At 40.9% G+C, this 16,027-nt stretch overlaps 1 protein-coding gene across 2 annotated transcripts in view; it reads left to right on the top strand.

Moving 5' to 3' along the window:
• The window catches only part of APBB1IP (amyloid beta precursor protein binding family B member 1 interacting protein), a 97,171-nt gene that overhangs the window by 7,745 nt on the left and 73,399 nt on the right, over positions 1-16,027 (top strand). Inside the window, exon 3 of one of the 2 annotated variants that reach the window (XM_053573146.1) lies at positions 8,961-9,033. The exons of the other annotated variant lie outside the window; for it this stretch is intronic. The gene's annotated coding sequence lies outside the window, so the exon portion shown is untranslated. The remainder of the gene's footprint in view (positions 1-8,960; positions 9,034-16,027) is intronic. 2 annotated transcript variants of the gene reach the window in all.

Genomic DNA, 16,027 nt, shown 5'->3' with positions numbered 1-16,027 from the left:
TCTTTTTTGACTTCCACCTGCTAGTTCACAAGCATAACACACTGTCATCAGCAGCAGCTCTGCTGGGAGGGGTGCTTTATTCCACAAACACACCTCTGCTTCCAGAGTGGCAGCAGTGCTAAGATTTGGGACTAGGATATGGCTTGAAAGGGCCTCAGGGAGACTGTGATACAGACTTTGGTTCAGAATGGTTGGCGGTGTCTGTCCTAGACTCTGTGCTTACCAGGGGACATCTGTTAAAGTATTTATTTATTTATTTATTTGAGACAGAGTCTCCCTTTGTCAACCTGGGTAGAGTACCATAGCATCACAGCTCACAGCAACCTCAAATTCTTAGGCTCAAGTGATGCTCCTGTCTCAGTCTCCCAAGTAGCTGGGACTCCAGGCACCTGCCACAATGCTCAGCTAGCTTTTCTATTTTTAGAGACAGGGTCTCACTCTGGCTCAGGCTGGTCTCCAACTCCTGAGCTCAGGCAATCCACCCACCTCGGCCTCCCAGAATGCTAGGATTACAGGCATGAGCCACCTCGTACGGCCAGTTAAAGTCTTTTTAAAGTCTATCTGACCTCCCCCCAAAGGTCAGAAGACGGGCCAACTCAGTCTCCAGGTACATGAAGATGTAACAGACAAAAGTAACTATCCCCTTGTGAACTTGGGAAGAGTGTGTGTGTGCCTGTGTGTGAATACGTTACTGACACTTGTTTCCACTGGTGGTTTTTGAGGAGATCATAGAAGAAAGATATTGATAATGATGATAACAATAATAGCTGATATAGGAAACACATTATGTGCTCCTGACATTACGAAATTACAATAGACACTTCACAGGCACTATGTCATCCGTCAGAGGTGGGAAATAGCATGTGTGTGTGCATATGTGTCTGTGTGTCTCTTTGGTTTCTTGCTAAATTCCAGTAAAACAGAAATATTGGCATTATTTCGATGGGAAATTTTCTTGATTGCCATTTAAAGAAGGGTTCTTGGTACGAAACCATTACTGCAAATGTCACCCCACAGTCACTGGTATAGTTGTCTAATTTCCTCATCAGAATTCACTCCAAGATGCTTGAAAATTGGCAATGTCCTGTTGGAAATGGTGCCCAAAGTAATAAGGAAAGGAAAAACATGGAGGACAATTTACAGCATCTGAGAAAAGGGTGCAAGAGGGCAAAGAGGGCGTTTGTTAAACCCTGGGCAGTTTTGCAGCAAATGGCACGTTGGTTGAGTCTTATAAACACTTAGGCATGGATGAGTCTGTTCATGCAAAGCCTCGCATGTAGAACATGCTCAAAAGATGTTGAAATATTTTGTTTCAAACCCTTGGAACCAAACAAAACAAAAATAAATTGCCCTGAGTTACCCTTGAAAATGAGTCAACGATTTCCTCCTTGCATTTCAACATTTGAAATAAGCCTGTCTTATTCACACGCTTTTAAGGGCATGAAACGTAGATTAAACCCAATGGCATAGCCACCATCTTTCAGTCAAAAGACCCAGGGGTAGATGATACCTCTGCTTTCTCTTCCTTCTCTTTGTCTGTAGTTTTTGGCAATTACTATTTGTGAGACACCCTGCCACAGCCGTGGGAGACTAGGAGATGTTGCGTCCTGCCCTCTTAGAGCTCAGATGCTGGTTGAAGCAATGAGAGGCAGGTGTGTGACGTGTACAGACGAGATGGGCAGAATATCATCAGAGATAAAGAGGAACAAAGAAATCATTTTTCAAGAAGGAAATTGTTAGAAGTGGGAGGGGTGTGTCATTTTAAATAATTTTTCTCATATGCAATTATTATTTTTTTCTCATATGCAATTATAAAACTGACTTGGGAGGCAGGGAGGAAAGAAACCCGGCTGGGACGGAGTTGCTTGCTAGCTTTGTAAATAAGAATGTAGAACATGGAAACATTGTTCTGAGCCCTCAGTAGGAACTCTGTGCTTTACTCAAGCGATTGATCTGACTTAGCTCAGAGGCACCTTAGATTTTGTGAAAAATGCATTCTCCTTTTGCCACACGGACATCCACAAGTCACATTTGTGACCAAATTCAACTGCTGTTTAGATACTATTCTATTTTTTATTCTCTTGTCTTCTATTTGTAAGTTGCCTCAAATCCTTTTTCAGGAGACATAGAATGAATAACAAATAAAGACTATAAGAATGTCATTTATCTTCCTCACCCCTCACTTCTATTTGAAAATGAAAGGCTTGCCCTCTTTGGAAAGAAGTATGGAGGAGAATCTTCAAAGAACTCAAAATAGACCTCCCATTTGATCCCGCAATCCCATTACTAGGCATCTACCCAGAAAAAATAATCATTTTATCATAAGGACATTTGCACTAGATTGTTTAACGCAGCTCAATTTACAGTTGCCAAGATGTGGAAACAGTCTAAATGCCCATCAACCTTGAAATGGATTAACAAGCTGTGGTATGCGTATACCATGGAACACTTTCTGCCATAAAAAAGATGGCAATTTTACATCTTTTGTATTAACCTAGATGGAGTTGAAACACATTCTTCTTTTTTTATTATTATTAAATCATAGCTGTGTATATTAATGTGATCATGGGGCACCATACACTGCTTTTATAGACCGTTTGACACATTTTCATCACACTGGTTAACATAGCCTTCCTGGCATTTTCTTAGTTATTGTGTTAAGACATGTATATTCTACATTTACTAAGTTTCACATGTACCCCTGTAAGATGCATCACAGGTATAATCCCACCAATCACCCTTCCTCCACCTATCCACCCCCCTCCCTCCGCTCCCTCTCCCCCTTCCCCATATTCTTAGGTTATAACTGGGTTATAGCTTTCATGTGACAGCCATAAATTAGTTTCATAGTAGGGCTGAGTACATTGGATACTTTTTCTTCCATTCTGGAGATACTTCACTAAGAAGAATATGTTCCAGCTCCATCCATGTAAACATGAAAGAGGTAAAGTCTCCATCTTTCTTTAAGGCTGCATAATATTCCATGGTGTACATATACCACAATTTATTAATCCATTCGTGGATTGATGGGCACTTGGGCTTTTTGCAGAAGCACATTCTTCTTAGTAAAGTATCACAAGAATGGAAAAGCAAGTATCCAATGTACTCAGTACTGCTATGAAGCTAGTAGAGGATCTAATACGCAACCACATAAAAGAAAAACTCAATTCCATTCAAGATGAGAGTAGGAAGAAAAATGGTAGGGGAAGAGAGGAGGAGGGAGGGAGATTGGTGTGCTCCCACTTAATGGGCACAATGTGGGGGTATATGGCACATCTCCTGGGGGTGGGACACAACTACAACAGGGACGCTACCTAACAAATGCAAACATTGTAACCTAATTCTTTGCACCCTCACATGAACCTGAAAAAAATAAAAATAAAAATCAGGCCTAGACAAATGAAGTCATTTATATGAGATCACTGACACTCATAAAACTAAACTGAGTTTATTTTTTCCTAGTTATAATGCTTTGAAATTATGTGCATGAAGAAAGGATTGTTTAGAATGAAGATGAACTTAATCAGTATTTATTTATTTTTAAAAGACATAATACTTTATTGAGTGTTTAAAATGTCTTTGGGAGACAGTAGAAATTTTGCCACAAAGCTCTTTCAGTGGCTTATGCAAGGCCAAAGAGCAAATAAAAATATGTATTTCATGAAACACATCTGAATGGGGTACCAGGGAGGTCACATCTTGGAGCATCAGAGGTTTGTAATATGTGGATACAGGTGGCATGAGCAAAGGCCCTGATTCCAGGCCTGTGCAGGATATATCCTGTGAAATATCCTTAAGTCATCCTGAGTCAGAATGAGTCCAGGTTCCCTGAAATCAAGGAACTATCCAAATGCCTATGATTGTCAAGTGCGGATTTCTCTCTTCCACGGCTGTCAGAAGTATCTGGGTTTCTTCAACAAAACTACTTTTTGGCAGCCTAGTAAGATGCAAAAAAGGGGGGTGCTCTCTGTTTAATTCACATGTTTTCTGCATCTCATCTTCCACCACTATCTCCTCCCAGGACGAACCTAGGAGACTGTGGTGCTGCCTCCAAAGGGAAGGACATATTCACCCCATGCAGTGATGTGCCAATACATGTTTACCCATAGTTCTGTGTGCTCTCTCTGGACCTTATCACAGAGATCTTGCCTACCCATCCTGTGAAATATCCTTAGGGTCCAATTCCATGCTTGCTGTGCCTCATATTGCTGGATGAGGTTGGCCGGTTCTTCCTGGGAAGATTTTTTCACTTCGGTCCAGGAAATTTGCTAGAATTCAGGTTTCAAAGTCTCTTGCTTGAAATGCTCCTTAAATTTTTTGAACTCCTTCTCATTGCGCTCCTCTAGATACCATATGAGACCAAAATCAGAGAAGAAAGATGGCGCCATCTCATCCAGGCCACAAAAACCAATTACTCCGGGACTTCCCAGTTGGTCTGTGATGAAGGGCAGCTGGATCTGGGAGGAAGAAGTCTGTGGTACCCTTTGATTGGCCAGTGACTCACTCCTGCCTGATTGGCTAGGAAGGGTTGCTTGGGACTTCATTCTAGGGTTAATCTGTAGCACATCTCTCAGCTCATTTTCTAGGGCCTCAACCTTGGAATCCAGCTCCCCCTGCCGAATAGGAGGACCTGTCAGTATGCATGGTTCCAGTGCTCCAGGATTACCAAAATAGTCCAGGCAGATAGAACATCTACTTACTTCATTAAAGTGTTCAGCCATGACCCTGTCTTTCCTCCACTAGGCTCCCTTGTGGCTTCCAGCTGTGTCCAAGGACAGCCCTAAATCAGTATTTAAAAAGTGGTAGATATGGAGATTTGCTATGTAAGAACATAAATCTTTTGACTTAAAACCACTAAGTGAAGTCAATATATTAAATGGTCTCAATTGTCAACACTTCGTCTCAAAACAGGGCATTTATTTGATTTTAAGGATGGTTAGAGCACATAAAAAATAAATAAATAAATTCCCTTGTGTGCCATATATATGTCAGTACACAAGAAGCCTTGTGAGACACCGAATTTATCATTGATACATCTCAATTGCAGAAGCTTTTTGAAAAACAACCAGCAATTTTTAAGGTTGTATTGACCACATCAAACATATATTCTTAGAAAAAAATAAGGAATATGTGTTTATTCTTTTTTATCTAAAACCAAATAAAACCTTAAGGGTATTCTAGTCTTCTACCGTTATCTATGATAGAAAATATTTTCATTGCCATTTTACAGATGAGGAAACTACACCCACAGAAAGATCAAATAACTTGCCCAACATCACCCAGCAGCTAGGTAAATTTACTGGATGAAACTATGGGGTCTGACAATTAAGTTGTTGAACTCATCCTGGAAAAAGGACTGCATACCTCACTGCTGAATATCACTAAGGTCACCTTCCAAGGACTCCCCTTGGGAAGCTATACATTGATGCCAGTGCCTAGTCCACCCTAGTTCAAAGAAGTTTTGGAACTCATTTTCCAGAATGACCCCGCAGAACTGCCATCCTACAACACACAAAAACACACAAAACAATAATGAACACCACTCAGCAAGACACCGCCACATGTTGATACCAACACAGCTGTGAGACACTGATATGCCAAGGTTATGAAACCTTACTGAGTTGTTTGTACAGTGCTGCTAACTTAAGTGCATGGTGGCAAGTTCAAGAACTTAATTGTCAGAACCCCCGTATAAGATTCCGTGCCTAAATCACCTGTGTAGTATGAAAGACAGACATGCAACATGGATATAACAAAGGTATGAACAAGGCAGCTGCCAATTTCCACCTTATGGTAATCACAATCCATGTTTTCAGAAGGCAGCCCAGCATAGTGATTGTGAACATGAGCTTCAGAGTTAGACTTGGTCACCGCCCAGCTCCATCACTCACTGGTTATACAATCTCATACAAATTACTTAATTTCTCTAGGCCTGATTTTTATAACCTATAAAATTGGAATAATGTCATTACCTCATTGGATCATTTTGAGAATTAAATCATGTACTATAGATACCCAACCAGTAATAATTGTTACATATTTATAACTCCTGATTTTAAAGCAGGTGCTGATCGGTGTTAATACGGGCTAGCATGTATTGGGTTTTAAATGTCAGTGATGGTATTATGCCAGTATTAGGAGAATTGAGGTACAAATTTTGCCCCTGCAACATAGCTAAAGAAATGATAGATAGATAGATAGACAAATTATTGGCAGGTCGTGAATGGTCAAATTTATGATCCTAACTTGGCTAGGATGGAACTATGGATCTTGAGGTGGTCTTCTGTAGTTGGTAGGACTCACCTGAGTCAAAGAAAAGTGACTCAATAAGTATTTTTTGGTTGAATATGCAGAGAACCGTTATCACATCTCAGAAAGAGAAATGTAGTGCTGGTACATATCACAGTTTAGAGGAACTTTGAAAACATTATGGTAGGGAGACACCAAAGAGTGCATATTATATGATCTTGTTGTTATCAAATGTTCAGAATAGAACACTTTATTTTATTTTATCTTTTTTTTCTTTTGGCCAGGGCTGGGTTTGAACCCACCACCTCCGGCATATGGGGCTGGCGCCCTACTCCGTTGAGCCACAGGCGCCACCCTTATTTTACTTTTTGAGACAGAGTCTCACTCTGTCACCCTGGGTACAGTGCCGTGGTATCATAGCTCACAGCAACCTCAAAGTCTTGGGCTCACGTGATCCTCTTGCCTCAGCCTCCTGAGTAGCTAAGACTACAGGTGCCTGCCACCATGCCTGGCTAGTTTTTCTATTTTTAGTAAAGATAGGGTCTCATCCTTGGTCAGGCTGGTCTCAAGCTCAGAAAACTTTAGATACAGAGAAATAGATTGGTGGTTTCTAAGGACTGGGGAAGTAAGGGGTGAATGCTTATGGGGTTTCTTTTAGGAGAGGAGAAATGTTCTCAGATTGTGGTGATGGTTCCATAACCCCGTGAATATACCAAAAACCATTGAATTAAAATGGGTAAATTGTTCCATTTAATTGTTCCACTGTCCAAGGAGCTTCTCCAACCACTAGGAAGGTGAAAAGATGCATTAGGAGCAAATTGTGCACTGGGATCTGTACATTAAACAGAAGCATTTAGTGTGCCAGGAAATTATAAAGAAAATGATAGTTACAGCAGCATAGTAGGCTTTAGTGGGAGAATAGGAAGGATGTCTGAAAGATGAAGTTGGAGATGTTGATGGGGGTTGGACTGTGGAGTAATTTAAAGGCCATGTTATGGAGTTCACTTTAAAATTCTATGGATGGGCTCAGTGCCCATAGCTCAGTGAGTAGGGCGCCAGCCACATACATGGAGGCTGGCACTGGCGAGTTCAAGCTTGGCCCAGGCCTGCTAAACAACAATGACAACTGCAACCAAAAAATAGCTGGGCATTGTGGCAGGCGCCTGTAGTCCCAGCTACTTGGGAGGCTGAGGCAAGAGAATCACTTAAGCCCAAGAGTTGGAGGTTGCTGTGAGCTGTGATGACACAGCCCTCTACCAAGGGCAACATACTGAGACTCTGTCTCAAAAAAATAAATAAATACATACATCATTAAAATAAAACCCTATGGATGAGAGAAAACTCTGAAAAGTTTTGCTCATTGAAAGGGTATGAACAGAACTAGGTCTTTGGAAGACTCTTGTGGCATTATAGAAGCTAATTTAAGACGGAGGGCCTGGAGGGAGGGACCTAAAATATAAGCTGAGGAAGGAGTCCTGATAAGATATGAAGAGGACCTGAAATTGGATGGTAGTAGGTGAAGAATAGCAAGTTCAAGGGCAATACGAGGCTGAATTGACCAGACAAACTGATCAGATTGTGGACCTCAGGAGCAGGTGAAGTTCTTGGGAACAATGGCTTCAGGAAGATCATCAGCCTCTAGGTCAAGAGTAAATGTCTGGCTGTTTGTGCTTCGTTTCTTGCAGGAGGGGTGGGAACATCCAGGCGGCTCCTTTTAAGCACCAGCAGCCCCAGAGCCTCGGCTGCACCTGGTTGTTGGAAGTGCCCACAGCTATTAAGTCATCCCACCTGTGTCTCTTCCCCAAACCTTTTCTTCCCCTTGTCTTGTAGCTTTTTCACATCCTAACGTGGCCTTCAGTTTCAGTTCCCCAATTCTGGTAACCCTTGTATTTGATTCTGGTGTCTTCTGCCCAGATTCGCCATCACAGCCTCGCTTCACTGCCCTGCTGCTCTCCCAACACAGGGTCTGATTTTCACCCAGGGCCTGTTTGTGCTGACTTTCTCCCCAGTTCCCCAGATAACCTCTGGCTTGGATCTCACCACACTACAACCTCTACTGTCAAGCCAGGGACATGGGGACAGAGTGGAGGAGAAGAGACTGAGGGATGGAGGGGCGTCCTGCCTTTGAACCACTGGTGGGATGAGCTTGTGGAAATGCCCTGTGTGACTGTGGAATTGCCCTGCACACAATGGGAAGTATGAATATAAATGCAGGGCTCACAGGTGAGGAGAGAGATGGAGACCCAGATACGTGAGACTTTTCTGCTTCACTCTGAAGCAATAGCTACAGAGATTAGATAACAGAAATAAGTATAAGACAAAGACGGAGGAGGATTTACCCCACAGCTACTGGATCACAGCTAAAATGACTAATCACTTTTTTCTGAAAGAGCAAACTGTTGCCCCCTTTCCCTTCGAAAAGTGGTTAAAGCTGCATCTTTATTTATAAAATCTGGGTAGTTTTACTGTCTGACTAATAAGATACCTTTGTCAAGACACCCCCGAGGCAGCAGCAAGTTCAAGGACTTGATAGATGGTTTCTTGAAAGATTTACTGAAATGTCTTCACAGACCTTATCTAGAAAGATCCACCAGTGCCTGACGAAAAAAATTCACCCAGCACATTTCCCAGTGGCACATTTTTCTCTCATTGTCTACATTAGAAATATCTTAATTTATTGTCTATCTTTTTTTTTTTTTTCTTTTTTGCAGTTTTTGGCTGGGGCTGGATTTGAACCCGCCACCTCCGGTATATGGGGCCAGTGCCCTACTCCTTGAGCCACAGGTGCCGCCCTATTTTCTTTATGTCTAACTATCATCAATGGACAATTGTAAGACCGAAATGTTATTAGTGATAAAAACAGATACAAAGTGTCTATAACATGCCAACTCCCAAAATTAAGACCATATTTTATCCCCAACAATAAAAAAAAGAAAAAAAAAGACCATATTTTATGTTTTAGATACTAGCAATATTATAAAGCACCAAATTCTCTGATATTCTTTACTTATTTCCAATCCCTATGTTCCATTATGATCTATTTTATTTCCACTTTCTGTTCTGTTTTAACTATTATCTTCTTTCATTATTTTTTTCTCTAAAATTTCCTTTGAATTTAGCTCTAGTTAAATTATGTACATATGTGTATTTTTTTAGCATGGCTATTTTCTAGGCTAATTTTTGCTCAGATCCTCTATGATATCTTTATATTTTTGCCTCATTAATCAGTCAACTAGGGAGAGGAATTGTATTAAATTGCTAAGATCATAATTCTGTAAGCCAAATGTTGCTACAAAACATTGCCTTAGTCTCCACAATAATTTGTATAAACAAAGTAATATATTTTTGGCTGGAAAATTTAACGATGAATCAGTTCTGAACCAAGACAAATAGTCTAAATTCTTAATTGCAGTTGTTGCCTTCAGAGAAATAAAGAAAATAATTAGCTGATGACAGAAAAACACTCCCTGGGAAATTACTGAGTGCAGTAACAAAAAATAAATAAATAAAACATCCTTCTTAAAAATAGTCATCATAAAATTTGCCAATCAGAAACAACATGTGAAGGATACACGTTACTTTGTACCCTTTTTTCACTAAGAATTTTTAGAGGTTTTAGAGGTTTTGTTGTTGTTATTGTTTTGAGACAGAGTGTCACTTGTCTCCCTCAGTAGAGTGCTCTGGCATCACAGCTCACAGCAACCTCAAACTCTTGGGCTCAAGTGATTCTCTTGTCTCAGCCTCCCAAGTAGCTGGGACTACAGGCACCTGCCACAATGCCCAGCTATTTTTAGAGACAGGGTCTTGCCCTTGCTCAGGCTGGTCTCCAACCTGTGAGCTCACGCAATCCACCCACCTCAGCCTCCCAGAGTGCTGGGATTATAGGCATGAGCCACCGCGCCTGGCCCAATTTTTAGAGTCATTTAGGAAATGAGTCTACTCAGTAAGGACCAGAAACTATTGAGATGCACTTCCCACCTCCAAATATCCTCCTCAAATTAATTTCTCAGAGTTGTTTTAGGGAAGTAAAGTCACAGCAGAGTGAAATGGAGAAGAATCTCCTTCCCCCACTCTGTAAATTGCCCATAAAGTGGGATTTTAACTGTTTTATCTTCTGGTTTTACAAACATGGCCTTTAAGTTACTTTTTCAGACTTGACACCAATTGCTTGTTGTTGTGTGGTGATTTGTGACCCTTAAGTCTATTTTAAATTATGAAATTAACAAATGATAGGAAATTTGGATGGTAGAAGAAATCAGCACCTTGACAAAGACTCTATTCCATGTTAATGTTATCTTCTATTAGTAGTTTTTTTTTTATGTCCCTCATTTTCTTACATTATGGTAATATTAGAGTATAAGTTACTTGGGATTCTGTTTATTTCGCTTAACACTTGTCATTACAGTCTTCATAGTCATTACTTTTAATAATAACAGAAAAACCCCTTGTGTGCATTTTTCATTGAGTTCCTTAACTCTTCTCCTATTTGTTGGGTAGATGGTTTTAAATTTCCAATAATGCTGCAGTCCCCCTTTAGGGATAGAGTGTTCTTTCATATTTTGTAAAATAGCTTTGAATTAAATTCCTAATGGTTTCATTAGGGAACCAAAGAGAATGAACATTTCCATTATATTTCAACATCTAAAGAATATGTTGGTGAAGGAAAGAGTATAATGAAATCTGTGATCCTGTAAAGTTCTTGCCTTTGGAAAATACAAAACAGAATCCAGTCTAGATTAAGCACACCAATTCCTCTCTCCCTTCCTAATCTCCTCTCCCCCAACTTGAATTGAATTGAGTTTTTCTCTTGTGTGGGTGTGTTTATTAGACCATTTACTGGCTTCGTATTAGTGTTGAGTACATTGGATTCTTGCTTTTCCATTCTTGTGATACTTTACTAGGAAAAATGTGTTTCAACTTCATCCAGATTAGTAGGAAAGATGTAAAGTCTCCATCTTTTGTTTGTGGCTGAATAGTATTCCATGGTATACATATACCACAGTTTGTTAATCCATTCCTGGATTGGTGGGCAGTTTGGTTGTTTAATTGGAATTTCCAGGGAGCAGTGACACCCTTACCATATTGAATGTTCACTTAACATGGTAGTTCGCTCCATTTTTTTCAAGTCATCTTTTATGCCATTTTGTTTTATAACTTACCCTATCTATCTAGAACTGGCAGGTTGCTTATTATTTTTTTCTATGTGAGTTTTTTTTTTTTTTTTAAAGACAGAGTCTCACTATGTCGCCCTTGGTAGAGTGCTATGGCATCACAGCTCACAGCAACCTCAAACTCTTGGGCTTAAGTGATCCTCTTGCCTCAACCTCAAGAGTAGTTGGGACTACAGGCGCTTGCCACAACAGCTGGCTATTTTTTGGTTGCAGTTGTCATTGTTGTTTATCAGGCCCAGGCCGGGTTCAAACCCACCAGCCTGGGTATACGTGGCCGGTGCCCTACCCATTGAGCTATGGGTGCCACCGTTTTTATTGTCTTTTGAAACAAGGTCTCTTTCTGTCACATGGGCTGGAGTGCGGTGGCATCATCATAGCTCACTGCAACTTGGTTATCCTGAGCTCATCTGATCCTTCTACCTCAGGGAGCCAGCCAGTGGTATTGATACTGGCCCAATCTCTATTTTAATGATCTCTCCCGAGTCACTGGGACTGCAGGCACCTGCCACACACTCAGCTAACTTTTCTATTTTTCGTAGAGACAGGTTTCATTCTTACTGAGGCTGGTCTCAAGCTTCTGGTCTTACGAGATTGTCCTGCCTTGGCCTCCCAATATTTCTGTGTTTTTCATTGTTTTTGTGAATATCATCTTTTTGCCATATCATTTTCCAATATATATTGCTGTACATGTAGAATTACTATTGATGTGTGTATATTTACCACTATCAGTCACCTTATTAATTCTGCTCTTCACTTAATTCTTTTGAATTTCCAATGTAGGCAATCGTATCACCTACATATCATGCCGATTTTGTCTTTTCCCTAGGGCCAAATCCCCTGTGGCTACTTTCGTAAATAAAGTGTTGTTGCCACCAGCCTGTATGATTCATTAGATATTGTCATGACAGCTTTTTCCCTACAACAACAGACTTGAGAACAGAGATCTTCTGACCCGCAAAACCTAACACACTATTTACGATTTGGTCCTTTACAGAAAAAGTTTGCCAAATTCTGCCATAAAATAATTATATAGATCTTTTTCAGAACTTGTGTCGTTTAAGACCACCAAAACACAAGTAAATAGTAGTGATAATAGTGGGACCACCCCACACACACTTGTATCTGACATAACAACACTTTTGAGGTTTTATGATCAGAACAATGACCCTTTTATCAAGTTAAGGAAAATACCAACAATTTCAACCTTACAGGGAGGTTTTTATTAGGAATGAGTATTGGAGTTGACCAACTTCCTGTCCACTCTACACTGTGATGATTGTAGAGTCTTTCATTAATATTTTCACTTAGTGGATTACTCTATTATAATTCCCACCAGTGAGCTCTTCTTGCGATCCTGGTTATTCTGTATTATTCTTTCAATGTATTTCTGAAATCAATTTTCTAAAATTTTATCTGGGACCTTTGCATACATATAGATGTTTATTTTTCCTTCTCCCCTTCTCTCCTTCCTTCCTTGCGATATCGATCTGTGCTTCTCTTATTTTCTGATTGCATTTTTAATGGCAACTGGTTCTTTTTGCTGTGTCATCCTAAACGCGTCAATTATTGCTTAACAATCTCTCTTCTATTTCTTGCATCCACTGTGTTTCCTCCAGGATCAATATCCTGGGTTTTAGTCTTAATGTTCCCAGGCTCTTGCTTTTCCTTAAATATTTGATGAAACTTGGTCATCAATTCATAATTTTAATAAAAGGGTTAGAATAATATAGAAGGTGGTATGGATTCACTTGGGGCTATAGAAAGCTCCTTTTGGACCACGAGGCAGACCATAAGGTTTTATAGACCGGCAGCTCTCCCCTTTGGGCTGAATAATGATTAAATATGTAAGCCCTCGCCTTCCTTGAGTGCTATTTGCTGAAGTCAGCAGAGCTATGTTCTAGCCATGGAACATCTGGCTTAGTGTATTTCACTGGAATGTGGAAAGTACCTCCCCATTCCCTTCTGATTGGTTGGTTGGTTAAGTGACTGGTCTGCATGTCTGTTACAGGGTCCTGAGCTTTCTGTTCTACTTATTTTGGGGGGCTCAAGAATCACTTCAGGAGCCAATGAGACACTTGTCCCAGCAGTTCTTGTTTGGGGTTTTTTTGTGCATATGTGGTTTTTTTATTTGTTTGTTTGTTTTAGAGACAAGGTCTTACTCTGTCACCCAAACTTAAGTACAGTGGTGTCATAGTAGTTTAATGTAACCTTGAATGTCTAGGCTCAAGTAATCCTCCTGCCTCAGCCTCTCAAGTAGCAGGGACTACAAGTAGACACCGCCATATCCAGCTAATTTTTCTCCTTTTTTCAGAGATAGAGTCTTGCTACTCAGGCTGGTCTTGAACTCCTGACCTCAAGCAATCCTCTAGCCTTGGTCTCCCAAAATGCTAGCATTACAGCATGAGCCACTGCCCAGGCCCCTCAGTCCCTCTTTAGAAGGGCTCCTCTAGACCCATTTTAGATATTATTTAGCTTTAGTCCCTCAGTCTACACAGTCCCTTCTTAACATCTTCCAAAAATTCCTCAACAGTTTTTGATCTGGTGATCCCATCCTTCCTTGCTTTGCTGACTATTATAGAGTCATTTCCTTGGAATTTTAGGAAGGAGCCTGTATTCACTCCTACTATTCGGAATCAGAAGTTTCCAGCGAATTTTAAACATATCTACCTATATGCAAGCATCACTATGTACTTTAGTAGTTTGAGATGGATGATGACTTTCATCTCGGCATTGGTTATGCACTGAGTTTTGACATAAAGTAACCATGGACCAGATGCATGCCTCTTTGCATAATGCCTGCCTCCTCAGAACCTTTAGTTTGTCACTTGCAAAATGGGGATAACGTGTTTTTCAGAAAGCAATTGAAAGAATGAAAAGTATAACACACAAAGCATAATATGATGCTGGGAGCATAGAAGGTGCTCTGAAAATGACAGGTGTTAGAATTATTTGTTCTACTTATCTACCACTGTGTAACAACCCTCCCTACAGTGGTGTAAAACAGACCAATTTATTATGGTCACAGATTCTGTGAGTCAGGAATTCGGACAGGCCACAGCAGAGCTAGCTTATCTCAGCTCCGTGATATCTGTGACCTTGGCTGGAAAGACTTGAGCTACTCGGGGTGACCCAAGCACCAGGAGACTGGGCTCATCTTGCCTGGGACGGGATTGATGACTGGGGGAGCCTTTCTATAGCCCCTTGTAAAAGGCAGCCAGGGTCCTAGAAAGATTGTGTAGAGAGTGAGCTTTTAATGACTTGTCCTCCAGAGTCACATAGTGACCCTGTTCACAGCAGTTGCAAGCCTGCTCAGATTCAAGGAGGTGGGACACAGATTCCTGTTCTTAAAGGGAGAAGTCTCAAAGGATGGGGAGCAGTGTTTAAAACCACCAGCCATCACCATCATTATCACGATACTATGAATAATGCTTCTTGAATATGAGTAAAGAAAGGAAGCTTTACATATGAGTAAAGATAGGAATTGAGTGAATATTTGCTTTAGGCAGTTTCCTAGGGCGGGAATGCTAATGGTGAGAATGAGCTTGATTCCCCAATCAATAACTTAACACCATCCTATACCTCCAAATAATAAAAAGATGTGATAATTTCTAACACATTGGTTGTTGTTGCTGTTGTTTTAGAGAGTGAGTCTTGCTCTGTTGCCCAAACTATCATAGCTTATTGCAGACTTGAACTCCCAGACTCAAGCAATTCTCCTTCCTTAACCTGCCCAGTAGCTGGGGCCACAGGCATGAGCCACTGCGCCCTTTCTGACACATTTTAACATTGAAGTAATAGAGGACATGGGAAGGGCCTTCTCTCCTTGCTTGACAGGAAACAGAAGCAATTTTTATCTTAGCTAAAGATTTTAGTTCTCATAATTCCTTTACATTTTGTACTTGCCTTTGCCTGTGGCTCAGTCGGTAAGGCGCGGCCCCATATGCCGAGGGTGGCGGGTTCAAGCCCGGCCCTGGCTGAACTGCAACCAAAAAATAGCCAGGCGTTGTGGCGGGCGCCTGTAGTCCCAGCTACTCGGGAGGCTGAGGCAAGAGAATCACTTAGGCCCAGGAGTTGGAGGTTGCTGTGAGCTGTGTGATGCCATGGCACTCTACCGAGGGCCATAAAGTGAGACTCTGTCTCTACAAAAAAAAATGCCATCTACCTGTACAGCAATGGTTCTCAAACCTCAATGTATAATTGTATCGCATGGAAAGCTTGCTGTAACAAAAGTGATTGGTCCCCAGCCCTGGAGTTTCTCATTCAATAATTTTGAGGCGGGACCTAAGAAATGTTCATTTCTAGTAAGTGCCCCGGTGAGGCTGCTTCTGCTGGTCTGCGCACCCACACTCTGAGAACCACTGTCGTGCAGAAAATGTAGAACCAAGCACAAAGATCAGCTTTGGCCTCACTGGATTACTCAACTATATGAACCTGCAAGGACTTTGAAGGGTCTGGTAATCTCTTCATAAGATTTATATACTAACTGTAAAAACAATAGCAACAAAGATACAAACTGTAACCACTATCCCCGCTTACTGAACATTGAACGAGTATCAGCACTTGGGTGCACGTCATTTTCTCTAATCCTTACAAAACCCAGTGAACTC

The sequence above is a fragment of the Nycticebus coucang genome, chromosome 20 (genome assembly GCF_027406575.1).
Source record: "Nycticebus coucang isolate mNycCou1 chromosome 20, mNycCou1.pri, whole genome shotgun sequence".
In the NCBI taxonomy this organism is placed as follows: Eukaryota; Metazoa; Chordata; class Mammalia; order Primates; family Lorisidae; genus Nycticebus; species Nycticebus coucang.
Note: the sequence above shows the minus strand (reverse complement) of the source record. Positions and strands in the feature narration are given on the sequence as shown.